The sequence below is a fragment of the Lithobates pipiens genome, unplaced genomic scaffold (genome assembly GCF_037356315.1).
Source record: "Lithobates pipiens isolate NorthernLeopardFrog02 unplaced genomic scaffold, aLitPip1_a1.2 Scaffold_27, whole genome shotgun sequence".
In the NCBI taxonomy this organism is placed as follows: Eukaryota; Metazoa; Chordata; class Amphibia; order Anura; family Ranidae; genus Lithobates; species Lithobates pipiens.
This window is the reverse complement of record NW_027507788.1, coordinates 20,458,020-20,484,714: the sequence shown is the minus strand read 5'-3', so window position 1 is coordinate 20,484,714 and position 26,695 is coordinate 20,458,020. Positions and strand designations below refer to the sequence as shown.

The following is a 26,695-nucleotide window of genomic DNA, read 5'->3' as shown; positions in this document are numbered from 1 at the left end:
TAGCAACTGTCCCTGATTTCGAGGGACTGTCCCTGATTTGGAGCACTGTCCCTCATTCGTCCCTCATTATCCTTATAGTTGTATATAAAATGCACTTTTTATCTTTCAAAAAGTGTTTCCCAGTGCTAAACCTTTCATCCAAATTATAAAATCGCTGCATTTGTAAATTTTAGAAGCCAATATAAAGGAATAGTAGTGGTAAAAAAAAAAGTCCCTTGTGGACTTAACCTTTTTTTTCCCCTATCGATTCTCCTTTAAGGGGGTGTGGCAGAGGGGGCGTGTCCTATGACTAAAAACATTTCCCATCTCAAAATGTTGGGAGGTATGCAGATAGTCGCAAATACATTTGTTGGGAGCTGTGGATATGGCTGTTCCACATCACCGAAGGGCTGGAGCAATGATGTCAGCAAGAGCAATTTGGCCACGCCCACTGTTCACCGTGCCAAAATATGAGCGCTGCATTACTACTCTCCTTTTATAATACTATAATGTTTAGTAGGAAAAGAGAAAATGTGCCCTGTGCCGCTAAAATGTTCAGGTTTGGCTTGAAGAAAAGGTGGCAACCCCTAGCCAACACTCTAACAGACACACATAAACCTCAGTACAATCATTTGTATGATTTGCTGCGCACAGCCTGCCTTGAAGAAAACCTTTCATAAAAGCTTGACAACTGGCAACTGCTAGACAATATAGCATAAAAAGTTCAGTGGTCAGAAGTAGGTCTTATACAACCCAGTGTGCAGACTGCAGTGGTCAGGGGTATGTTATATACAGCCCCAGTGTACTGACTGTGGTGGTCTGGAGTATGTCATATACCACCCAGCATACAGAGTGCAGTGGTCAGGAGTATGTCACATACCACTCAGCATACAGAGTGCAGTGGTCAGGAGTATGTGATATACCACCCAGCATACAAAGTGCAGTGGTAAAGAGTGTGTTCTATACATATGATCTGCATGTATGTTATAATGAATTTGAATAAATCTTTTGCACACTAATGCCCCGTACACACGGTCTGACTTTCTGGCGTAAAATCGGCGATCGGAGCTTGTCGTCGGAAATTCCGACCAGGTGTAGGCTCCATCGGACAGTTTCCATCGCAATTTCCGTCGCACAAAATTTGAGATCTGGTTCAACAAAATCCATTGTCGGAAATTCCGATCGTGTTCCATGCATGCTCAGAATCAAGCAGAAGAGCCGCACTGGCTATTGAACTTCATTTGTCTTGGCTTGTCATACGTGTTGTACGTCACCGCGTTCTTGATGTTCGGAATTTCCGACAAGCTTTGTTTTGATCGTGTGTATGCAAGACAAGTTTGAGCCAACATCTGAAAAAATCCACGGATTTTGTTGTCCGAATGTCCGATCAAGTGTACGCGGCATAAGCCTGGCTCTGTGAACTGGGGACCTATCAAATTCATGAGAGAATCAATCTTTACCAAATACTGATACTTTTTGGTAGAGAAGGGCTCCATGGCTAGTGCACCTGGCATTTGTGTAGGCACTGTGGGTGTGACCTAAGTGGGAGGTGAGTGACATCACAGTGCAGATCCACTGATCACTCAACCTGTCTACCATAAAATGTATTGATTCAGCTACTTCACTGCTGCTTAGTATGTTGCAGTTGCAGTGTCACTTTGGGCCAGGGGATGCTCTGAGAGGGGGATTTTGACCCCCTTTTCCCTCCTTATCTACGCCCCTACCCACATATTCGGTAGCTTTCCCTTTCTCTCTCTTTTTTCCCCCAACTTTCTCCCTCTTTCTCTCCCTTTCCCATTTGCTTTTATTTGCATTGTCTCCTTTTTAGCCTCCATTCCCATTCTCTTTTGCTGTCTCTTTCTCCCTCTCTATCACCCCGCTTTCCTTCTCTCCCAAAATCTCTCTTCCCAGTTCTCTCTCTTTTTTCCTTCTCTCTCTCTCCCCATCTCTGCACCTTCTCTCCATCTCCTACTCTCTATCAACACCTGTCTATCCTCCTATTATCTCTCGTTCTTCCTCTCCCTCTCCCCACCTTCTCTCTTCATCTCCTACACTCTCTATTTCTTTCCCTGTGCTCTATATGTCTCTCCTCATTCTATAGAACCAAAACGTCTGTCAAAGTCATCAGCTTGAACCAGCTTTAGAGATTCTGAAACATTTTGCTGAAAATAGAATTGCGGTCTGATATGCTAAGATTATCACAGCCATATTTTGCTGTGATGACGTATCGGGATCTAACATCTCTACTGCATTTATCCCCTTTCAATTAAATTATTATATATTCTCTACCTTCTTACATGTCAAAGCCCTCTCCTCTTCTGACAGTGTCTTTTACTCTATTTACGCTCTGTGCTGGGCCAGCTCCTCTGCCTATCCTATCACCTTCATAAACTTATGTAGCTGTAAGGGGAGAGCGCTAATCCAAATACTATGCCATAACGTGTCATTTGAGCGGCAGTTTCAGATCCTGCTGGGGTTGCTGATATCACATCCCAGATGGCGGCAACCCGGCAGCCTTTGCAGGTAGGGTTGCCACCTGTCCGGGATTCACCCGGACAGTCATTGTTTGGAACTATGTGTCCGGATTTCAGTCTGCCTGAAACCCGGACACATTATTCAGACTGGGCTGTGGCTCCCCAAGTAACTGAGATAGTCACACAAAATCTGTTGCCATCTGGGACCCGCAGTCCGCTGTCTGGGGGCAGGTTTGGCGTCAATGGGGCAGGGGGCAATGTCGTCACCAAAAGCAGTTTGGCCACATCCACTGTTTGCTGCAGCGTGCTGCATTACCACTCTCCTTGTGGCACCCAAAGATGCCCTAGGTCTTTTATAATTCTATAGTGTATACTATGAAAAAAGAATTGTCCTTTGCCACTAAAGTGTTTGGTAACCCTATTGGCAGAGCTTTCGGACGTCTACCCAAGGGAGGCTTTTACAGGTTAATAACTTGCATTAAATATGTTAAATTCATGAATAATCTTATGAGAATATTGTTGAAATGCAGGCCTTTTTTTCAACAGAAACACGGGGGAACGCACCTCCAGCACTGAATTTATATAATGACAAGTAGCTTGGTCGGTTGGTGGCATCCCCCCCCCCGCCCCCTGGCACTTACCCCATTTAGGTGACGCCCAGAATGCGGGCTCCTATGGGTGGGTTACAGGCACCTATAAGTGCGGGTTGTGGGCAGTGGCTCCTGTGTCCTCTCCTCCTCAGCTTCAGGGGCGAGCAGCAGGCGAGTTGCAGTCAGCGCCTCCTGTGTCCTCTCCTCTTTGGCTTTGGTGACGGCCAGCGGCCGGCATAGGGTTGCCACCTCAAGCCTGAACACATATTAATTACAAGGCTTCTGTAACTGATTAAGGTGGTAATTAAACTCACTTAGTCCCTGACCTGCTTTCAATTAGCCACAGAACCTGTGTAATTAATGTGTTCGGGTTGAAAGGGATGAGGTGGCAAATCTAGGCTGGCTTGTCCTGTGTCCTCTCCTGTTCGTCTGCAGCGGCGGGCAGCAGCTAATGTGCCCTCTTCTCCTCTGCTTTTGTGGCAGGCAGCGGGTGGGTTGCGGCAGCAGCTCCTGTGTACTCTCCTCCTTTGCTTTGGCAGTGGGTGGGTTGTGGGCAGTGGCTCCTGTGTACTCTCCTCCTTTGCTTCGGCAGCGGGCAGGTTGCGGGCAGTGGCTCCTGTGTCTCCTCTTCGGCTTTGGTGGCGGACAGGTTGTGGGCAGCAGCTCCTGTGTCCTCTCCTCCTCGGCTTCGATGGCGGGCGGGTTGTGGGCAGTGGCTCCTGAGTCCTCTCCTCCTTCGGAGGTGAGCAGCAGGTGGGTTGCAGGCAGAGGCTCCTGTGTCTTCTCCTCCTCAGCTCTGGTGGCTTCCGCTGTGCGGCTCCTCCCTCCTCCTCCTAGGTGTCCTATAGGACTACCTGTCCTTTCAGCTAATCAGGTGATGGGTCCCAAGACCCACTTCCTGATTGGCAAGGAGGAGGATCAGTGTGGCGATAGCAAACATTAATTTGCTATTGTCACACAGCTGGGTAGGAGTGTGTCTATGGGAATGATTGACCATTCTTCCAGAAGCGCAATTGTGAGGCCAGGTGCTAATGTTGGACGAGAAGGCCTGGCTCGCAGTCTCCGCTTGAATCCATCCCAAAGATGTTCTATCCGGTTGAGGTCAGGACTGTGTGCAGGTCAGTCAAGTTCCCCCACCCCAAACTTGCTCATCCATGTCTTTATGGAACTTGCTTTGTGCATTAGTCCAAATCATTGGGTGGAGGGAGGATTATGGTCTGGGGTTGTTTTTCAGGGGTTGGGTTTGGCCCCTTAGTTTCAGTGAAGGGAAGTCTTAAGGTGTCAGCACACCATTACATTTTGGACAAGTTCATGCTCCCAACTTTGTGGGAATAGTTTGGGGATGGCCCCTTCCTGTTCCAACATGACTGCAACAATAGATCCCCACAGAACAATAGACTTCTACCCCAGCAACAATGGACTCCACGCAACAAAATAACACCCCAGCAACAACAGATCTCCCAACAGCCAGCATCAATAGACCTTCCAGCAGCCAGCAACAATAGACTCCTCCCTCGACAGTAGATCCCTCCCAGCAACAATTGACCCCCCAGCAACATACGAACCAACACCAGAAAAAATAGACCTACCTATCATCAATAGACCATCCCACACAAAAATAGATAACCACCAGCGACAATAGATCCCCTGGCAGCCAGCATCAGTAGACCCTTCAGTATACCCCAGCACTCCTTGCCATTACATACATTCAGTGCTGCTGCTTTCCCCCTGTGTTCCCGCTGAAAAAAAGCCCTGGGTGTTTGTGTCGTTATTGCCTTTGTATTTTCTCCCTGTCAGATCAGATCTGTCTGGACTTCTAGAGGAACATTAATGTTTGCTATACTGTATCTGACAGGGGGAGAATACAAGGAAACAATGAAACTTTGAGAAATATTCAAAAGTGTAAGGTACATTTGTGTTGTTATTCTCTTTGTATTTTCTCCCTGTCAGATTAGATCTGTCTTGACTTCTGGAGGAACAGTAATGTTACTTATATCTGACAGGGGGAGAATACAAGGAAACAATGAAACATTAAGAAAGATCAAAAAAATTGTAAATGTATTATATTTCAAATTCAATAGTAGATTGGCAATACATTGACGTTAGTAATACGGTAGGTGTACGCAGCAACCATATGTCACATACAGTATGAATCCCATATCAAACAAAAAGTAATCACACCACCCTGACTTTTACATAATTTACATTAATCACATGCAAATTTACATATGTGCGACTTGAGGCATACATCATACTGAAACTTTACAAATATCACATTTACATGTAGTAACACCACAGCTGTACAAATCACACCTTCATCGCACATTAGCAATGTTCATCACTCATACACTTAGCCTGCAAGCCAGGATTCGAGCTAAAGAACTAGTAAAACATTCATAGATTTAATAAGAACAAATGTGTAAAAGTGTGGAAGTCACCAGGAAAAAAAAAATGACTTTAAAGCCCCGCTCTGGGCACAGGCCAGTCAAGTTCCTCCACCCCAAACTCGCTCATGTAGAAGAGTTGAAGCTTTTATAGCTGCAAAGGGTGGGCCTACTCAATATCGAACCCTACAGACTAAGACTGGGATGCTAATAAAGTTCATGTGCGTGTAAAGGCAGGTGTCCCAATACTTTTGACAGTAGAGTGTATACTCCCCTAAGTCCAGGTCCCTCAACTCAGTTGTGTGGTTCACTGCTGATCCAGTGCTATTATGGTACTCAGAGACCTTGGGCCCCTTTGTGATGACATTGTCCTGCTTATTAACTTTGTATTGACACTCCCAGCGGTTTGCATAGGGCAATGTGAACTGCATGCAAGTCAGGTGCGACGTGGGAACCCACAGTGGATTTGCAGGGTTCCCGCATCACACCAATGTGAGACTGGCCTAAAGGTGAATATTGCAGCAAAAGCAATTTATTTTATTTTTATTTTTTTAACAGCTTTTCATGTGAAACTGGGGGGGGGGGTATTTTGGCTGGAGTTCTGCTTTAAAGCTAAACTTCAGTTATTTTTTTTTTTTAATATCAACATGGCTACAAGTCTTTTTTGTTTATTTGCCATTATTTGCTCACAGCTTATCTCTCCTCTAGAAATCAAGACAGATCTGATCTGACAGGGAGGAAATACAAGGGAATAGCAGCACAAACCCCAATCTCTGAAAGGAAAAAAAGGTAAAATTGCATTATTCAAAAATCTGAAACTGTATAGCCATTTTGTTTTAGGGAAAGGTTACAACCTCTATCAGGTGTTTATTGTTCATTTGTTCCCCACTGGGGCGATTCACCCTTAAAATAAGAATAGACAGGAAACGTTCCACAAGGAACACCTGTTTTGGTGACAACAGTCTGAGTGGATTTTTCCTTTCTTTAGGGGGACTTGCTGTGGCTTCCTGTTATGTTTTGAGGATAAAAAGTAAAGGGAAACCTTTCTAATTGAAAGCTATACTGCCACCCTTCTGACCTGCAGTGGATCGCTTCTCAGAGTACACTTGACAGGTGGCAATGAGGCCATGGTGGATAACTTTGTTGACAGGCAGTGAGGCGGGGATATGTTGCCTGCTTTAACCCTTAAAATGAAGACCAATGTGTTGGGGGGGGGGGGGGTAGGGGTGGTTGTTTATCACATCCTCCATGTTTTCCCATTAACTCACTGTTCGCAAAGTATGGGTCCATGAGTGGCTTACCCTGTGTGGGTTTTTCGGGGCTACATCGGGCACTTTGTTACGGGGTCACTTCACACACACACACATTTCAATACTTTACTTGAAAAAGGTGTAAAAATTAACATTTTACAATCCAATAAACAAGACATGATACTTTCCTAGTTCCCAAACTATAACTAAAGGCTTGTGTGCTGCCCTGGCATACCTGTAAAAGGGTAGTCCTGTAATCATAGTCTTTCAGAGGCACTCTCCAGTATTGGTATGTTCAGGGCGAACCCAAGTTAACAGAATCTGCACGTGGGCTGTAGTGTGCAACATTCTCCTGCTCCTACGGGTCTCATCTTTCACTTCCGCCCCCTACTGGTCTCGCAACCCATGGCTGCACTGGAACTCTATCAAACTCTCTGGGATTCTCATTTCCCCAACTATCTCTGGGGGGCATTCGCTCTCACCCTGGACAGCTATCCCACTTTATCTGCGACGGGACAAGTGGGCTGGACCCAAAGCAGAACCTGCCAAAAAGACCAAGGAAGCAGACATGGCATTAACTCCCACCTTCCCAGCCGGGACAGCACCTATCCAACTGGTTTAACCTGCCCACAAATGCTGATGTACTTTTGCACACAGTTGTGGCACGGCCTCATTCATTTGAACGTGTCACGTTCAGCGGCAGTACCACCGGTAAAATGCAACTTAAGGTTTGCCACAGCCAGAAAGCAAAGTATCGGCGTATTGGCACAGGTACAGGATCTGCATTTCTATGTTTAGAAGGGTGTCATGGCCTGGACCTGAGCCTGAACCCGAACCTGAGACCTCTGCTTTGTCTGGCAGTAACTCCTCTTGGGGAGCCACCTGGGAATGCTCCTCCCATGAACTTACTGATTTAAGCCATGTTTCTGCACTTCCTGTTTACCAGGTTATTGTGCTCCCTCCAGCCAATATCTCGCTCTTTGGCTTGTTCCTCAACTACGCTGCTGCTTGAACCCTACCTGCAACCACTTGTTACCGACCTTTGGCTTGTTCCTCCGCTTGATCCTTATCTGCTACTGGACCACAACTTGCTCACTAGTGATGGACGAACTTCCGACGGGACGTTTCGCGAACGCGAAACGCGAACGGACACAAACGTTCGCGAAAACGACCGTTCGCCGCGGGCTCCATTGACTTCAATGGGAGGCGAATTTCGCAAACCTTTAGGTCGAATTTGCGGCCACGGGGTAATTATTAGGGGGTAGCACGTAGTCCCACCACCTGGACAATAGCATAATACATGTATGAGGTGAATTTGGGATCGATAACTACAAGCATTTTTTTTTTATTTGGGAAATTGTTCTGACAATTCAGGACTATGGAGCTAATGAAGGCAATGGAGGAGAGGGAAGGTCAGGGACCAGGGTAGGCAAACAAGAGGGTGCAGGAGATACAGAGCACTGACAGCAGCACCGTAATACAGAGCACTGACATCAGCACCGTGACATACAGCGCTGACAGCAGCTCCGTGACATACAGCGCTGACAGCAGCTCCGTGACATACAGCGCTGACAGCAGCTCCGTGACATACAGCGCTGACAGCAGCTCCGTGACATACAGCGCTGACAGCAGCTCCGTGACATACAGCGCTGACAGCAGCACCGTGACATACAGCGCTGACAGCAGCTCCGTGACATACAGCGCTGACAGCAGCTCCGTGACATACAGCGCTGACAGCAGCTCCGTGACATACAGCACTGACAGCAGCTCCGTGACATACAGCGCTGACAGCAGCTCCGTGACATACAGCGCTGACAGCAGCACCGTGACATACAGCGCTGACAGCAGCTCCGTGACATACAGCGCTGACAGCAGCTCCGTGACATACAGCGCTGACAGCAGCTCCGTGACATACAGCGCTGACAGCAGCTCCGTGACATACAGCGCTGACAGCAGCTCCGTGACATACAGCGCTGACAGCAGCTCCGTGACATACAGCGCTGACAGCAGCTCCGTGACATACAGCGCTGACAGCAGCTCCGTGACATACAGCGCTGACAGCAGCTCCGTGACATACAGCGCTGACAGCAGCTCCGTGACATACAGCGCTGACAGCAGCACCGTAAGCAGCCCCAGGAGGAAGTCAGCACAGCACAGGGATGGTGTGATCCCCTCATAATAAGAACCCCCAGGAGGAAGTCAGCACAGCACAGGGATGGTGGGAGCCCCTCATAATAAGAACACCCAGGAGGAAGTCAGCACAGCACAGGGATGGTGGGAACCCCTCATAATAAGCAGCCCCAGTAGAAATATGACACCGCTCAACCTCTTCAAAGAGGAGGGTAGGGGCATATAGTACGGTGTGCTTTTTTGGGTCAGGGAAGTGAGCCAAATGAATTAAGAAGGTCTGTGTGCTTGATTCCAAAAATTGTTTATAGACATATACATGGTCTACTGATCACATGTGTTGAATTCCTCCGAGATCCATGCCTCATTCATTTTTAGAAATGTGAGGTAGTTAACACTGTGGTGAGCTAGGCGAGTACGCTTATCGGTCACAATCCCCCCTGCTGCGCTGAACGTCCTTTCGGACAGGACACTGGATGAGGGGCAAGCCAACAGTTCGATTGCAAATTGGGCAAGCTCTGGCCAGAGGTCAAGCCTGCCCACCCAGTAGTCTAGGGGTTCATCACTCCTCAGAGCGTCCACATCGGCCGTTAACCCAATGTAGTCGGACACCTGACGGTCTAGGCGTTCCCTGATGCTGGATCCGGATGACACCTGTCGATGGGTCGGCTGAAAGAATGACCTCATATCCGAAGTCACCAACACATCTTCAAACCGGCCTCTTCTTGCAGGCGCTGTTGGATTGGTACCCGCAAATCCTTCTCTGGGAGTGGGAATTGCTCCTCTGCCAGCGCACGCAAAAGCAGAATGCAGCATTTCTCGAAGCAAGGCCTGGAAGTGCTGCATTCTGACAGCCCTCTGCGACGGCGGTAACATTTCCGCCATTTTGTGTTTGTACCGGGGGTCTAAGTACGTTGCCACCCAGTACTGGTCCTTGACCCTCATGCTTTTTATACGGGGGTCCCTATTAAAACACTGGAGCATGAAGGCCCCCATTTGCACTAAAGTGGAAGCGGTGTGGTGGCCTGGCTCCTGCTCATCATCCAGGATAATGTCGTCCTCTTCATTCTCCTCTCCCCATCCTCGCACAACAGGGATCCCAGAAAGGTTTAAAGCATGCTCTTCTTGCTCCTGCTCATCCGCCCCGGCACCATCCTCCTCTGACTCCTCATCAGACTCCTGTTGTTGACTTGTCTCAGATAGAGTAGCCCCCCCTGGGAATTCATCCAGCATTGCGACTTCCTCATCTTCCCGCTCCTGCTCCTCCACAGCCTGATCAATGACACGACGCAATGCACGCTCCAGAAAGAAGGCATAAGGTACCATGTCACTGATGGCGCCATGGCTGCGACTGACCAGTTTGGTGATCTCCTCAAATGGCCGCAGAAGTCTGCATGTGTCGCGCATGAGCAGCCACTGGCGCGGTGAAAAAAAACCCAGCTCCCCAGAACCGTTTCTTTCGCAGAGTTCATACAGGTAGACGTTAACTGCACGTTTCTGCTGGAGCAGCCTATCAAGCATATAGAAGGTTGAGTTCCATCGCGTCGGGCAATCGCAAATAAGACGTCTGACCGGCAGATGGTGTCGCCGCTGAATGTCAGCAAGGCGAGCCATGGCCGTGTAAGATCTTCTGAAATGGGCCGAGATTTTCCTTGCCTGCCGCAAGATGTCCTGGACCCCAGGGTATTTGACAAGGAATCGCTGCACGACCAAGTTTAAGACGTGTGCCATGCACGGCACGTGCGTGATTTTGCCCTGTTTCAATGCGCTAAGCAGATTGGCACCGTTGTCACACACCACTTTACCAACTGTCAAATTGAGCGGTGTTAGCCACTCATCTGCCTGTGAACGCAAAGCTGAAAGGAGTGCCGGGCCAGTGTGGCTCTTTGCTTCCAGGCACAACAGACGCAGCACGGCATGGCAACGTCTCACCTGGCATGTGGAATAGGTTCTGGGGAGCTTGGGCGGTGCAGTGGAAGAGACGCTAGCAGCGGAAAAGGAGGAGGCAGCTGAGGAGGAGAGGGAGGAGGATGGAGTAGGAGGAGGAGAAGAAGAGTCAGGCCTGCATGCAATCCGTGGCGGTAAAACCAAATCTACACGGGTGCCACGGGTTACATGCTTGACGGCCGTCAGAAGGTTCACCCAGTGGGCAGTAAAACTGATATACCTTCCCTGCCCGTGTTTGCTAGACCACGTGTCTGTGGTCAGATGTATCTTGGCACCGACACTGTGTGCCAGAGATACATTCACTTGCCGCTGAACATGGCCATATAGCTCTGGGATGCCCTTCTCTGAGAAATACTTCCTTCCTGGGACCTTCCATTGTGGTGTTCCAATGGCCACAAATTTGCGAAAGGCCTCCGAGTCCACCAGTTTATATGGCAGTAGTTGGCGGGCTATGAGTTCTGACAAGCCAGCCGCCAACCGTTGGGCAAGAGGGTTATCCGGCGTCATCATTTTTTTACGCTCAAACATTAGGCCCACGGAAGCCTGCCTTTTTGCAGAAAAATGTGAGCTTGGCGTGATGGAAGGTGGAGTGGAGGACAATTGTGAGGAGAGAGGAGAAGGAGAAGTAGAAGACGAGGCTGGACGGTGAGAGCCTGCAGTGTGGCTTTGTGTGTTCCGTTGCTCCCACTGGGCTCGGTGATGGCTGCTCATGTGCCTTCTTAAGGCGGTCGTCCCTAGGTGAGTATTGGGCTTACCGCGACTAACGCGTTGACTGCAAAGATTGCAGATGGCAACGCTATTGTCAGCAGCGGACACGTTAAAAAAAGCCCACACTGCGGAGCCATGTGCCGGTGTCCTGGGAGCGCCAGATGTGACCGTACATGGTCGATGACTCGCTCCTGATACATTTGCAGTCTGCTTTGTCCCTGCTGTGCAATGTAAGTCATTGCTGCTTCTCCTCCCTATCTGCTGGTCCATATCTCCCTCTGAACTCCCCTCCTCTTCCTCTCTTGTGGGCACCCACGTGACATCACTAGACACGTCATCATCAACGTCACCTTCCCCACCGCTATAAGTAGAGTAGGCAGCAACACCGGGGACCAACCTCCTCCTTGGGCTGATCTGGGTACTGGCGTCAGACTGCTGAGTAGCGCTTGTTGCTACCTCCTCTTCCTGATCCAATACCAAGAGTGGCTGCGCATCAGAAATGTCCTCTTGATATGGATCGGAAAATAATTCCAGTGACTCAAGCGGAAGGTATGTGGTGGTGGTGGTGGTGGTCGTGTTGTTGGTGGTAGTGTCTTTGGGGGTGCACATAGCAGAGAGTGAAGAAGAGGGTGCAGATCGAGAGGATGAGGAGGGTGCAGAAGAGTAAGGCTGAGCGAGCCACTCAACCAAGTCTGGTGCATCCTTTAAAGTAATTGAACGCACCTTCTGCAACTTCCCACTTTGGCTCAAGCCTGTTGCTCCTGCCCTACCCCTACCACCCCTGCGGAAGGGCCTGCCTCTTCCTCTGCATGTCATTTTTTAAATGACCCTGTGACAAAACTCTTAGTCCCTATACCGCTGAAGGACTGCTGCAGTATAGGTGAGCGGTCAGCAGTGGTGCACGTCAACCCTATCTATTGTGGACCTATAGCGGTCCTTACAGAACAGCAGACTGTACCGCACTCAAGCCTATGTACCGTAGCACCCTATACCAAGTTACCAGTCCTTATAAGAACTTTTGTGGACCAAGCAGGTTGTGTATTAGTGTTTAGCAGACTGTACGTCAGTCCCTATACCGCTGAAGGACTGCTGCAGTATAGGGCAGCGGTCAGCAGTGGTGCACGTCAACCCTATCTATTGTGGACCGATAGCGGTCCTTACAGAACAGCAGACTGTACCGCACTCAAGCCTATGTACCGTAGCACCCTATACCAAGTTACCAGTCCTTATAAGAACTTTTGTGGACCAAGCAGGTTGTGTGTTAGTGTTTAGCAGACTGTGCGTCAGTCCCTATACCGCTGAAGGACTGCTGCAGTATAGGGCAGCGGTCAGCAGTAGTGCACGGCAACCCTATGTATTGTGGACCGATAGCGGTCCTTACAGAACAGCAGACTGTAACGCACTCAGGCCTATGTACCGTAGCACCCTATACCAAGTTACCAGTCCTTATAAGAACTTTTGTGGACCAAGCAGGTTGTGTGTTAGTGATTAGCAGACTGTACGTCAGTCCCTATACCAATGAAGGACTGCTGCAGTATAGGGCAGCGGTCAGCAGTAGTGCACGGCAACCCTATGTATTGTGGACCGATAGCGGTCCTTACAGAACAGCAGACTGTAACGCACTCAGGCCTATGTACCGTAGCACCCTATACCAAGTTACCAGTCCTTATAAAAACTTTTGTGGACCAAGCAGGTTGTGTGTTAGTGTTTAGCAGACTGTGCGTCAGTCCCTATACCGCTGAAGGACTGCTGCAGTATAGGGCAGCGGTCAGCAGTGGTGCACGTCAACCCTATCTATTGTGGACCGATAGCGGTCCTTACAGAACAGCAGACTGTACCGCACTCAAGCCTATGTACCGTAGCACCCTATACCAAGTTACCAGTCCTTATAAGAACTTTTGTGGAACAAGCAGGTTGTGTGTTAGTGATTAGCAGACTGTACGTCAGTCCCTATACCAATGAAGGACTGCTGCAGTATAGGGCAGCGGTCAGCAGTAGTGCACGGCAACCCTATGTATTGTGGACCGATAGCGGTCCTTACAGAACAGCAGACTGTACTGCACTCAGGCCTATGTACCGTAGCACCCTATACCAAGTTACCAGTCCTTATAAAAACTTTTGTGGACCAAGCAGGTTGTGTGTTAGTGTTTAGCAGACTGTGCGTCAGTCCCTATACCGCTGAAGGACTGCTGCAGTATAGGGCAGCGGTCAGCAGTAGTGCACGGCAACCCTATGTATTGTGGACCGATAGCGGTCCTTACAGAACAGCAGACTGTACTGCACTCAGGCCTATGTACCGTAGCACCCTATACCAAGTTACCAGTCCTTATAAGAACTTTTGTGGACCAAGCAGGTTGTGTGTTAGTGATTAGCAGACTGTACGTCAGTCCCTATACCAATGAAGGACTGCTGCAGTATAGGGCAGCGGTCAGCAGTAGTGCACGGCAACCCTATGTATTGTGGACCGATAGCGGTCCTTACAGAACAGCAGACTGTAACGCACTCAGGCCTATGTACCGTAGCACCCTATACCAAGTTACCAGTCCTTATAAGAACTTTTGTGGACCAAGCAGGTTGTGTGTTAGTGATTAGCAGACTGTACGTCAGTCCCTATACCAATGAAGGACTGCTGCAGTATAGGGCAGCGGTCAGCAGTAGTGCACGGCAACCCTATGTATTGTGGACCGATAGCGGTCCTTACAGAACAGCAGACTGTAACGCACTCAGGCCTATGTACCGTAGCACCCTATACCAAGTTACCAGTCCTTATAAGAACTTTTGTGGAACAAGCAGGTTGTGTGTTAGTGATTAGCAGACTGTACGTCAGTCCCTATACCAATGAAGGACTGCTGCAGTATAGGGCAGCGGTCAGCAGTAGTGCACGGCAACCCTATGTATTGTGGACCGATAGCGGTCCTTACAGAACAGCAGACTGTAACGCACTCAGGCCTATGTACCGTAGCACCCTATACCAAGTTACCAGTCCTTATAAGAACTTTTGTGGACCAAGCAGGTTGTGTGTTAGTGATTAGCAGACTGTACGTCAGTCCCTATACCAATGAAGGACTGCTGCAGTATAGGGCAGCGGTCAGCAGTAGTGCACGGCAACCCTATGTATTGTGGACCGATAGCGGTCCTTACAGAACAGCAGACTGTACTGCACTCAGGCCTATGTACCGTAGCACCCTATACCAAGTTACCAGTCCTTATAAAAACTTTTGTGGACCAAGCAGGTTGTGTGTTAGTGTTTAGCAGACTGTGCGTCAGTCCCTATACCGCTGAAGGACTGCTGCAGTATAGGGCAGCGGTCAGCAGTAGTGCACGGCAACCCTATGTATTGTGGACCGATAGCGGTCCTTACAGAACAGCAGACTGTAACGCACTCAGGCCTATGTACCGTAGCACCCTATACCAAGTTACCAGTCCTTATAAGAACTTTTGTGGACCAAGCAGGTTGTGTGTTAGTGATTAGCAGACTGTACGTCAGTCCCTATACCAATGAAGGACTGCTGCAGTATAGGGCAGCGGTCAGCAGTAGTGCACGGCAACCCTATGTATTGTGGACCGATAGCGGTCCTTACAGAACAGCAGACTGTACCGCACCCAAGCCTATGTACCGTAGCACCCTAGACAGACCAAGTTACCAGTCCTGATAAAGAGCTTTGTGGAACAAGTGAGTTGTGAATGATTAGCAGACTGCAGCAGAAGGGCAGCAGTCAAGTATAATATTCTTTCTATATTTGGAAGAAAGAATATTATACGTGTACAAGCCTATTACCGTACCACTGATACCAGTCCTGAAAAGAACCTTTGTGGAACTAATAGTAACAGCAAGTCTTTAAAATTATCCTCACTGCCTGACACACTGCTTCCTGCCTGTCCCTATACAAATTGGCAAAAAAGAGTAGGCTGGAACGATTAGCTGGAACAGCTCTTTTGTGGACCTGATAGTAACAGCTAATGATGATGATGATGATGATGATGAAGAAAGACTAATCTGGCTGAGCTGTCCCTAAAATAGCAGCATACAGCGCTCTGTCCCTTTATCTAAACTGACAAAAGAAACTCAGGCTGCTGACCTAACACCTATACCAGTCCTGAAAAGAACTTTTGTGTACCAAATAGCTAGCGTTTTCTCTGTCCCTACTCCACACAGGATCCTTTCCCTACAGTGACAGAAGAAAGAATGTAAAATGGCCACCGGATCGGGTGTATTTATAGGTTAGGGGGAATGTCCAAGTGTCCATGAGCTGTCATGTCTCAATTGGTTGTCCTGTAACACATGATAAACGTGTCACGAAAGGTTAAAGTTCTTGTATACATTAAACACGTAAGTCCGCCGGGGCGAACGACGGAAAAAGGCGTTCGAACCCGCGGACGGCGAAAGTCGGAAATTCGCCGCGAAACGACCGCCGGGCGAACCGTTCGGCCATCACTATTGCTCACCTCCTGGTGGGGTGATCCTGAGCAAAGCAACTTGGTACTAACACGCAGCAAAACCCATCTCCACCATCAGGAGCTCTGGTGAATACCGGCTAGTACTTAGACCCCGCACCTTGGGTAAGCCCACGTCATCTGCCAGGGTGACCTTCTTGTATACCTGTCCTGCTGGTCAGTGGGAGCCTCTCTTTTGCTATAGCTACCAGACTTCTAGTCTGACCCCTGGACCATGACAGTGGGTGGCCAGGGGGTGATCAAACCATTTGCTTTTACCGAGCCCCAAAGCTACTTTTTATTCCCTTTAGTCCAAATATAGACATGGCTTTTGGCTTTGTTTTTTTTTTTAGCAGACGGATCTTGGCAGACAGATCAACGTCCCAGTTTCCTGGGAAAATGCTTTTTTCCTGGCACTGCCCACCACCACAGCTGGACTATTATTTAAAAAAAAAAAAAAAACACCTTTTTCAATATCTCCAATTCTTTGATAGCGTGAAGTTCATTTGAATATATTCCTATTTTATGTTGAGAAGAAGGAGACGTCCTGAGAAGACGAGAAAGCTCTGTTCTCAGAGAATAGGAACGCGTAAGGTTTTCAAAGCTCAGTGTGTGCACATGAATCAGACCTTTGAGGCAGCAAACACATTTTACATTATAATTACATCTCTTTCGGAACTCTCTCAGTGGTCCATTAATGGTAGATGTACCTATAATAACTGCAAGCAGATAACATCCCCTTCAAATTTTAACTCCCATTCATTTCGGTGGAATGACTGCTCTAAAAAAAAAAAAATGCGGGCTTCAAAAACAAGATTAAAACAAGCCATATTATTATTATTATTATTATTTTATTTTCTTACCTTCCAGGCTGACAATTGGCATTAATTCTCAGAAATATGTGTTTTAGCGGGAGGTCGTGTGCTTACAATAATTTCTCCCTTAAGGGCCCATTCACACCATCCTGTTGTGGCGTTGCCACCTGCGTCAATGCAACATTTAAAGGCGTTGGTGTGATGCAGTGCTATTAATTCTGCACGTATTGATGGACATTGTGGTGTTGAGGGCTAACAAAGAATTGAAGAACGGATGGCACCGCATCACACAAACGTATTTAACTAACATTGCTGCTCGTTGCGGTTCCTCACTAAGATGGATGTGAATGGGCCCTACAGCCAAAATCTAGACAATTTTTTTCAAGAGTTAAAAAAATAAAAATTTAAAAAAATAGCTCGAATAGACTGTAATTTTCACTCTCCAGTGCTGTCTGTTGCAGTAAAAGCATTCCGCCACTAGATGTCCTCAGTCTTCCAGATTGACTGTGCCTAGCATTCTTCAACCCAGAAGACTGAAGACATACTGTGAGAGCGGGGTGTCATGGACCTATCTCCTGAGGGGGCATCACCACAGAGCTCTGCACTCACATTGTAATGATGCACACAGTAATACTAATGACATCATGCTGTTCTTCGTATCATTAAGAACCTCACATCACTGGGAGAAGAACTGAGGAGGGGCCTACACACACACACACACACACACACGTGACCATCCAGAGGACATCTCAAAGCGTTTAGCATAAATGAAGCATTAATTACACAGGGGTGGGGTAGTTCAAGTGGTGGGGGGTCTTCTGTTGGGGGAGGGTAACAGGGTAACAGGAATTGAAGTTGGGCTTTAAAAATGTATCTAAAACCTAAACCGTTTATTTTATGTTTGTTTGGTTTTAGCAGGGAAGGGTTATTCATCCTACCAGATTTGTATTTCTCTCTGTGTCCCCACTGCTCAGGTCGTCTTGAGGACCATTAGTGACCATCAACAGGGTCAGTGGTTTGGAGGTCAGGGGATCAGTTAAACCATTGCTCAGAAAATTTATATCCCAGAGTTGGGGTTTTATGATCAGATATTATAAATATTAAAACACTTCACTGTGCAGTATTACTGGTAATAATATTTATTTAAAAGAAGCCAAAATACTCAAATAGTAGTTAAAATCACATGTATATCTTCATAGGACTGGGATTGTTTCCAACTGGTCAGATGGCCGACTACCAAACTTGGCGATATCAAGTAACTAGACTCCTTCCAACACGTTTCGTCACACACAGACGTCATCAGGGGGTATATTATTACCAGTAATACTGCGCAGTGAAGTGTTTTCTTGCCTATTCCCACATTCCTATGATGTGAGACCTTGTCTGTGATGGAGTATGCCAGTGCTTGAGGGACCCATTATCCCATATGTGTGGAGAGCTGGAACTGAATATCTTAAAAGCACATTTGACTGCTTTTGGTTAAGTAATCCACCATTTAGGTTAAAAGGTCAGTGTGTAGCTCTGTTATTGGTGACAGATTTTTCTCAGCGCCCTTTGTGTGGAATTGCACTTACTGGACCCTAATACAAAAATGTTACATCTTCCATAGAGTATATGGACTTTATTTAGTATATAATTGCTGCATTTATATCTTATTGTTATTGTTTTTATACCAGGAAAATTTTGCTAGCAGCTTTATTATATAATGTGTGCCATTTTTTGTTTTTGTGAGTGCGGGTGAATTGTTGGTTTTTAGGATCTTACAATACGATTTTCTGGGCAGGCTTCTCGTCAATTCAGGTGGACATCATATGGTGTGCTCTTGGATCGCACGGGGCCATGCAGTGGCGCGATCTGTCACCGGCTTTGTCCACCAGACACAGCTGATGGCTCACTGCCGGTACCATGTGACATTCCTTTCATGCCATCCAATGTGTAAACTTGTGTTGCTAGCTGTGATTGATCAGTGTGATCACGTGGTACAGACCTTTTCGGGTATGTAAACAAAATTCTTGTTTATAGTTCTTTTTTTGTCTTTTCTTGTAACTAGTTGGTTTGTGATTGTCTACTACTGAATGATTAATTCTTTTTTTGTCAGGGCTGTTTTAGCCCTTCCTTCTCTAAACTGGCCGCTCAGCTGTCGGATAATTGCCAGCTCCTATCTCTCCACAGTTACTCAGCTGTTGATGATATCCTGCTCATCAGTCCTGCCTACTGAAGCCGTCCAGCCCAAATGATCTCTACCTTCACCTTGGTCACATCTCTAGAGCCGCTCTCCTGTGTTCCTGTTAAAGACTTGCTTGGTTGACATTCCTTCTGGCTCCAGATCCTGCTTGCTGTTCTACGAGGCTCATCTCTGGCTCCCTGACATTTTGGCTTGTCTGACTATCTGTTCCGTTTTCTGAACTCTGGCTATGTTTTGACTATGTTTACTCTGTTTACTTTTTTTATTATTATTAAACAAGTGTGATTTAACTGTACTTCTGTCTCAGTCCGATTCATGGTTTCTGACATTTTGTATGTTTTTTTTATATGTTCGATTTAAACTAAAAATAACGCATTAACTAAGGCCAATCACAGTCCATCTGCACCATGTGATTAGCTCTGGGCAATCACAGCTAATCAAAACAAAACAAACTGAACAGATCAGTTTCATTCAGTAAGATTCTTGCTTATAGCAATAAAATTTACTGCAATTATATTATGTGTAAAAATTAAAAAAGTACCAGAGTGGTACAATGTTACTATGGTATGGGGGTGAAATACCCAGGTGCTTAAACCACACCTGCATAAACCATACCCACTCCTTGGCCACACATGTAAATTAAGCCCAAAGGATAATCGTGCTAAACATGTATCTGCTCAATAAGTTTGATAAATAGATGGTGATTCTACCAGTAATATAGTAAGCTTCCTGTTCACTGCTTCTGTTGCACTAGAATCCCAAGTAGTGGTATCAACCCTGCCCAGTTCACCTTGTGTGAACTACAAAATACACTCCCGTATGTTATGGAGATGCAGGGGCAGGGCCGTCTTTAAGGCAGGGCAAAAGGGGCAGCTGCCCTGGGCCCTGTCATTGTTGTGGGGATCAAATCAGCTGCCACATACTTGCCAACTATCCCAGTTTAATTGCCCTTGTCCTTTGAAGTTTTAGTCCTGTGCTGTGTCCCAATATCTCTGGGAAGTGCTGCTACTAATGCTGCCCAGCTCTGCCCTATTGTTGTGTACAGATGACTCACCTGCAGACCCTGTGTTTACATGTAAATACCGGCATCCATATGTAAATAGCTGTGGCATACATAAGTAAATAGCTGCGGCTGGTGGTATGGATATGTAAATAAAGGTGGAATTCATATGTATATCATGCCCCCCTGCAGTGAGGGGATGATGTGCTGTAACCTCTAGCAACAAATCAGTGAGCAGTAATATTGTACAGTAATCTCTAACAACTAATTAAGCAGAAATCCTTTGCTGTAACCTCTAGCAACTAATCAGTGAGCTGTAATGTGTGCTGTAACCTCTAGCAACTAGTCAGTAAGCAGTAATTTGCAAATACTGCCTGATCTGATACAGTAAACTGATTTTAAGTCTAGCTGCTATTTATTGTATATCTCAGAGCAGGTGGAGAGTGGAATTGCATGGGGGGGGGGGGGGGGGCCAAGAAAATGTTTGCCCAGGGTCCAATCAATATTAAAGATGGCCCTGTGCAGCGGAAGGTGTTTTGTAGTGTCGTTTTGTAATGCACTTTGTATCCTAATGTGACAACATTTGTCCTCCATGGGTATAGCACAGTGAGTGTTGTCATCCTAGGACAGGAAGTGTATTACCGGTTGCATTACCCGGTGAAAATAAAAAAAATATATAAGCCAGAAAAAGAAAAATAATTCAGCTGTCACATCTGAAGGTGTGGTAAGCTGCAATGCATTACTTTTTTTTTTTTCGGATCAGACTTTTCTTGTTCTTGGATTTAGATGGCCTTTAATTATCCAAAATGCCTTTGATAAACCTATTTGGAAAATGGAAATACTGTATATCAACATTAAAGCTCACGTAGAGCGGCACTTTCCTTTTCCTCCCAAATAATAATTATATAAAATTGGAAAACAGAAGATGATAAAATTTTAGTGTTAGCGGCACTCCGAGGCAAACGTTCACTTTTTTTTTTTTCCCCTCCCCGGTTTATGACATCTTCAAAGCATTTTGCATCTCAGCTGGAGTCCGCACACAAAAGGAGCATTAACCATTATTATTAAATATATAACGCAATGTATTCAGAGCATTAAAAACAGGAATGGAATAACATTTACTGGTGTGTACAAAATGTGTGGCGAGGACCCGGCGGCTGCCAGTGAAGCTTTCTCCGGCCCAACGAGTTTACGGCACGTCGAAATTAAGGCGACGCCGGGGCTTTTTTTTTTTTTTTTAATGTACGACTCTCGAAACGGCCATAAAACACAACTTGGACGCGGCCTTCTGGCTGACGAAAACAGCGGCTGAAGTTCTCCTTTAAAAAAAAAAAAAAAAAAAAAAGGAAAGGTGACAAGTCGTACAAATGAGCAATAAGGCCGACAGGAAAAATTCCCATCATGCAAGACAATGATTTTTTTTATAACTGCGATTTTCTCCCTTGAGGACAAGCAGTTACTGATTAGACCTTCTGATACAATGCACCTGAAGGGTATAATTTTTTTTTCTTTTTTTCTTTTTTTCTTGTAATCTTGGCCAAGGCTGTGATCCTTTTGTTGATTGCAACATACCAAAAACAGGAGGAAAAAAAAAAAAAAAAGACTTGCGGAAGAATAGAAAAAGCCAAAAGGTTGATACGTGACAAAAAGTTGACAAATGTTAAAGGGAAACTATTGAGAACATTTTGAAAATAATTTAATTGAATTAATTATTTGAAACTTAATCATTGAATTACTGACTCCTTGTTCCATGTTTTGATTATTGCCTGACATTTATGGATTTGTAAAAGCTTCTATATCGGAGAACGTGGTTTCTTCTTAACCCCTAGCTAGCCACTTGCTTACTGGGCACTTAAACCCCCTTCCTGCCCAGACCAATCTCAGCTTTCTGCACTGTCACTCTTTGACAATTTCGCGGTCATGCTACGGTTTACCCAAATTAAATTTTATTTTTTTTCACACAGACAGAGCTTTCTTTTGGTGGTATTTAATTGCTGCCGGGTTTTTTATTTTTTTGCTAAAAAAACGTTTCATAGTTTGCTATAAAATTTTTAAAATGGGTAAGTTTTCTCCTTCACTGATGTGCCCTGATGAGGCTGCACTGATAGGTAGCACCGATGGACACTGATAGGTGACACTGATAAGCACTGATGAGACGGCACTGAAGGACATTGATGGGTGGCACTGAAGGGCACTAGTAGGTGGCACTGATTGCCACTGGTAGGTGACACTGATGGGGAGCACTGATCTGTTGCACTGATTTTTAGACATTGATGGGCATTGATTGGCAGCACTGGTGGGCATTGATGGGTGGCATTGGTGGGTACTGATGAAAAAAAAGATTCTAAAATGGACTGCTAAAAACTAGGTGTGCCACATCCCAAAGTCAAAATAGAAAAGGAAACCCCCTACACGTGGGACTTTAACGACACTACCAACACACATATAGCAAAAAGTATAGCAAAAAGTATTTTGAATGTATTATATTAGAATAATAATAAATAATATAATAATTTGAAAATACTTTTTGCTATACATTTTGCTATATGTGTGTTGGTAGTGCCATTAAGGTCCCACTTGTAGGGGGTTTCCTTTTCTATTATCTGGTGGGTACTGATAGGTGGCACTGGTAGGTGGCACAGTGGGCACTGGCAGGTGACACTGGTGGGCACAGTTGCTGCTTTCTGAGTGAGGGACCGATGTCCCTCTGACATAAGCCGGTGATCAGATTTTCTTTCCACTCAGCGGGAGTAAAAAAAAATACAGATTAACGAGCTTCTGTTTACATCACGTGATCAGCCATCATTGGGGGGCTGGCATTAAGGGGTTAATCCCTTTACTGCAAGTTCCATTTCTGCATTTAGTGCACATTATTGAAAATCATTTTAAGATGAAGATGACTTCAAACCCCCAAAACAACATATATTTTCTAAATTCAGAGAACATGGAGAATAAAATGTCTTTTTTTTTTTCTATTTAGCCGTCTCTGTGTAGGCAGGGGCAGTCTACTTTCTCCACTGTAGGTGGCGCTCAACCGCAGCAGTTTTGCAGGGGGGAGAGGAAGTCAAGGGGAACATGGTTCCTCTATGGTTTCCAGGGTCACTGGGAAAGCCATCTGATTGGATGCTAAACAGCTGCAAAGGATGATCAGATGGCTACTGGTGAGGGCAACAATAGAAGGGTGGCAAAATAGTGTCAGCCCTGGATCATAGCTGCTAGGAACTAACTATTGGGAAAAAGTGGCATCAGGGTGAACAGCAAAAAGAAAATCCATAAAGCAATTAAAACCAGGATATAATGTCTTAATTAAAGACTACGTGAGCATAGCTCCATAATGACAATTAATCACAATCTTTAATTAAGACATTATATCCTAGTTTTAAGCGCTTTATGGATTTTTTTTGCTGTTCATCCGATTGGATGCTGCGGCCCTATGTGACTCTAGTGCCATCTTGCATCAGGTAAAGCCTATTTAAGGTCCAGACTTGGCACACATTTCGCATGTGGGTAGTTCAGGGCAGTGGTGACTGGTGTTTTTTTGTTTTGGGGAAGGCCGGTAAACAACCAACCCCGTGTGGCATCTCAAACCCCCCACTTCACCCCCCTTGTGTTCTTGTCGACCCTTCGGCACTTACCCCATATAGGCAGCGGGGGAACGGACATCGGGCACCAAGCAGCGGTGGGGATCGGGGGAACCAGGCAGCGACGGGGATCGAGGCAACAGGCAGTGGCGGGGATTGGGCATTGGTGGCCATATGAGGCCTTACCAATGGTTTGTACAGGGGCAAGATGATCTCTCTCAGTTACTGCTCACATTCTGGCTGTCCCTTTCAAATTGAAACTTCCTCCTAAGTATAAGTTGGAGAGCTGAGATGAAAGTAAAAGAAAAACCCACATTTTGGGTTTTCCCCAGAACTGCAATAGAGGGAAAATCTTCGAATGGAGGGATCTTCCAGTGGGGGGATCTTCCAATTGGGTCACTAGTTCTGCTGACCTGGGGAACCCCAAATGATTCACTTAGTTTACAGGCATTTTCTCACTTCATGTCGGGTTATGGGACATGAAGTGAAGGTAAAACTCCCCCAATGGAACAAAGATGGCAAAAAAAAAATCTGACAAGGGTTATAATGCTGCGTATACACGACCGGACTTCGAGGGACTAGGTCCGACGGTCTTTCCGACGGAATTTCGGCGGAGTTCCGACGGACTTTCCGAATGAACGGACTTGGCCACACACAATCACACCAAAGTCCGACGGATATGAGCGTGATGACGTACGACTGGACTAGAATAAGGAAGTTCATAGCCAGTAGCCAATAGCTGCCCTAGCGACGGATTTCTCGGTCCGGCGGAGTTCCGGTGGGAAAATTTAAAACATGTTCTATTTCTAAAGTCCGCCGGATTTTTGGCAAGCAAAGGTCCGATGGAGCCCACACATGATCGAATTGTCCGACGGACCTGTTCCGTCGGACCTTTGCTGTCAAAAAGTCCGGTCGTGTGTACGTGGCATAACACTCTCTTGTTCTATTCAAAACGGAAAAAAAAAAGTTTTGCCTATACTTTAAGATATAAGACATGGAGGAGATGGGCAGGTTAGCCTTATAAAGCATAACATGGACATTTAGAGGTTGAAATGTCATGCTTTAGTTGGCTATGCCTTTAAATGATATAGGTCTTCCTCCCTTATTGGCTCAAGCTACATGAATCCCCGCAGCATCACAAGGGTTAATCCCATAAATAATGAATTGCTACATTAGGGCAAGCCGAACATTTCATGCCTTAAGTGATGAAGGCATTAAATAATTAAAAAGAGTCCCTCTTCCCATCCTTGACAGTGCCAGCGCTCAGTTTTTTTCAAATCACAAGACAGGGGGGTGATGCAAAGTCACAACCAAACTTCCAAGTGCCCCCCCATCCCCCATTTCTTGCCTCCCCCATCCCAAAAAAAGGACTTAGTTACTTGAGCAAAGAAAAGCCCCCCTGCAAGCGGCAGCTGCTGAAGTGAGAGGCCTCGAAAACAGAAGCTGCCTTAAACCTCCTTCAGGGGTTTTTAACCCAATTCCTTTTATTACCAATGAATAACTAATTTGTATGTAAATGAGGACAATGTGCGTGCAAATGCATTTGTTAATGTGTAAACACGACGGGCTGAGTGGTCTTAAAGACTTCTGTTTAGGTTATGTAGTATTATTTGTGAGACTTATCATATTTCACGCTTTTATCGACCTGTAGCAGCACAGATGGTGGAGTTCGTGGCTCCTGGCTTCGTTTGCAGACAGGCCTGCCATCAGATGGTTAAGGAGACCCATCAGTAGAGACATGGAGAGGAATTGACCTCCCAAAAAAACATAACCTGGCTGTCCTATTCAACCTCTTATTGGAGTTGCTGATTCTGAACAAAGCAAATAATGACTCCTTAACTTCCTGAAAATTTTTTTTTTTCGATCATTGACCAGTGGGTTAGTGTAATACGTAGGCTATTAGCATTTTTAGAAGGAGGTCAGCTTAAAAGCCAGGAAGCAAGCATTTTCAGAAGGAGCGCATCAATGGGTTCTCCTTCTCAGTATTGCTTATCCCTCTTCTATATATAATAGTTCACTTAATTGACATGTTGCATTAAACTTTGCTACTGTCTATGTTCTTGGTAGAATTATACGGTTACATAGTTACATAGTTAGTAAGGTTCAATAAAGACAAAAGTCCATCCAGTTCAACATGAGTGAGCATGGGTGTGTGTCTACAGTTATCCCTATTTATTTAAGGTACCCATATAACGTCATCAGTTTTTGCAGCGCTCCACACATATATTGCACACTCACATCGGTCCCTATCCTAAAGGAGCTTACAATCCAAGGTCCCCTACTCACATTCACATACTAGGGCCAATTTTTGGAAAGAAGCCAACTGTTCTTGCGATCTCCTCTGTTTGGGGATCATTGTCTTGGTGATATATATGGACTGTTATGTTTTTAACCTGTAAATGATGATTATTTTGCATTAATAAACTTTTGTAGCACTTTTATATATCTCGCCTACACAATTTAATGTATTTGCCTTACTGTACTGATATAGTCCAATTGCCCCTTTTTTCTTGGGAAGCATGGTTGCGGACCAAGCTCCCGATTTTTTTATTTCTCTCTTTGAGGTTGAGATTACATTTTCGTTGAGTAACGCCATGTGCATTTGGTGCGTTAGCGTGCATTGTGCAATGCCAGTCCATTCAAACAAACAGGCTGGCAATGCACCACAACATCCCAAGAAATGGGCATGCATTTCTTTTGCAATGCAGTGTACCACAACACATGGTGGCCCATTACCATTCCTGGTGCTGTGCTGCATAGACCTAGTGCAGGGATCTCTAAACTACGGCCCTCCAACTGTTGCGGAACTACACTTCCCATGAGGCATTGTAAAACTCTGACATTCACAGTCATGACTAGGCATGATGGGAATTGTAGTTCATGAACAACTGGAGAGCCAAGTTTGGAAACCCCTGACCTAGTGCATTGGGGTGCCATTCAAAATAAAAGGCATCACAATGTATTAACACACCACAGTGGAAAGATGTGAATCCAGCCTGAAGGTTTAATTTAAAGTCCAAGTCCAAGTTTAGAGAAATCTCAACCCTCCCTCCCCCCCAAACCGCTACCACACACACTCCCCATTGGAGCCCCCTCACCTATACTAACCTTTCTCTCAGGGGGTCTTTAGTTTGGGCCTTCAGATTTATTAAGCTCAAGTGTTAATATTAAAGTATAAAATACATTTTAGACATACAGTTTATGTGCTTCCAAACTAGTGT

The 26,695-nt window shown here is 46.0% G+C and overlaps 1 long non-coding RNA gene across 1 annotated transcript; it reads left to right on the top strand.

Annotated features, from left to right (window-relative positions):
• The first annotated feature begins 6,126 nt into the window (after positions 1-6,126).
• LOC143933116 (uncharacterized) lies at positions 6,127-19,188 on the top strand. Its single transcript, XR_013263013.1, has 2 exons — positions 6,127-6,216; positions 18,881-19,188. It is a non-coding gene; the product is annotated as an uncharacterized LOC143933116 (long non-coding RNA).
• Positions 19,189-26,695: the final 7,507 nt, after the last annotated feature.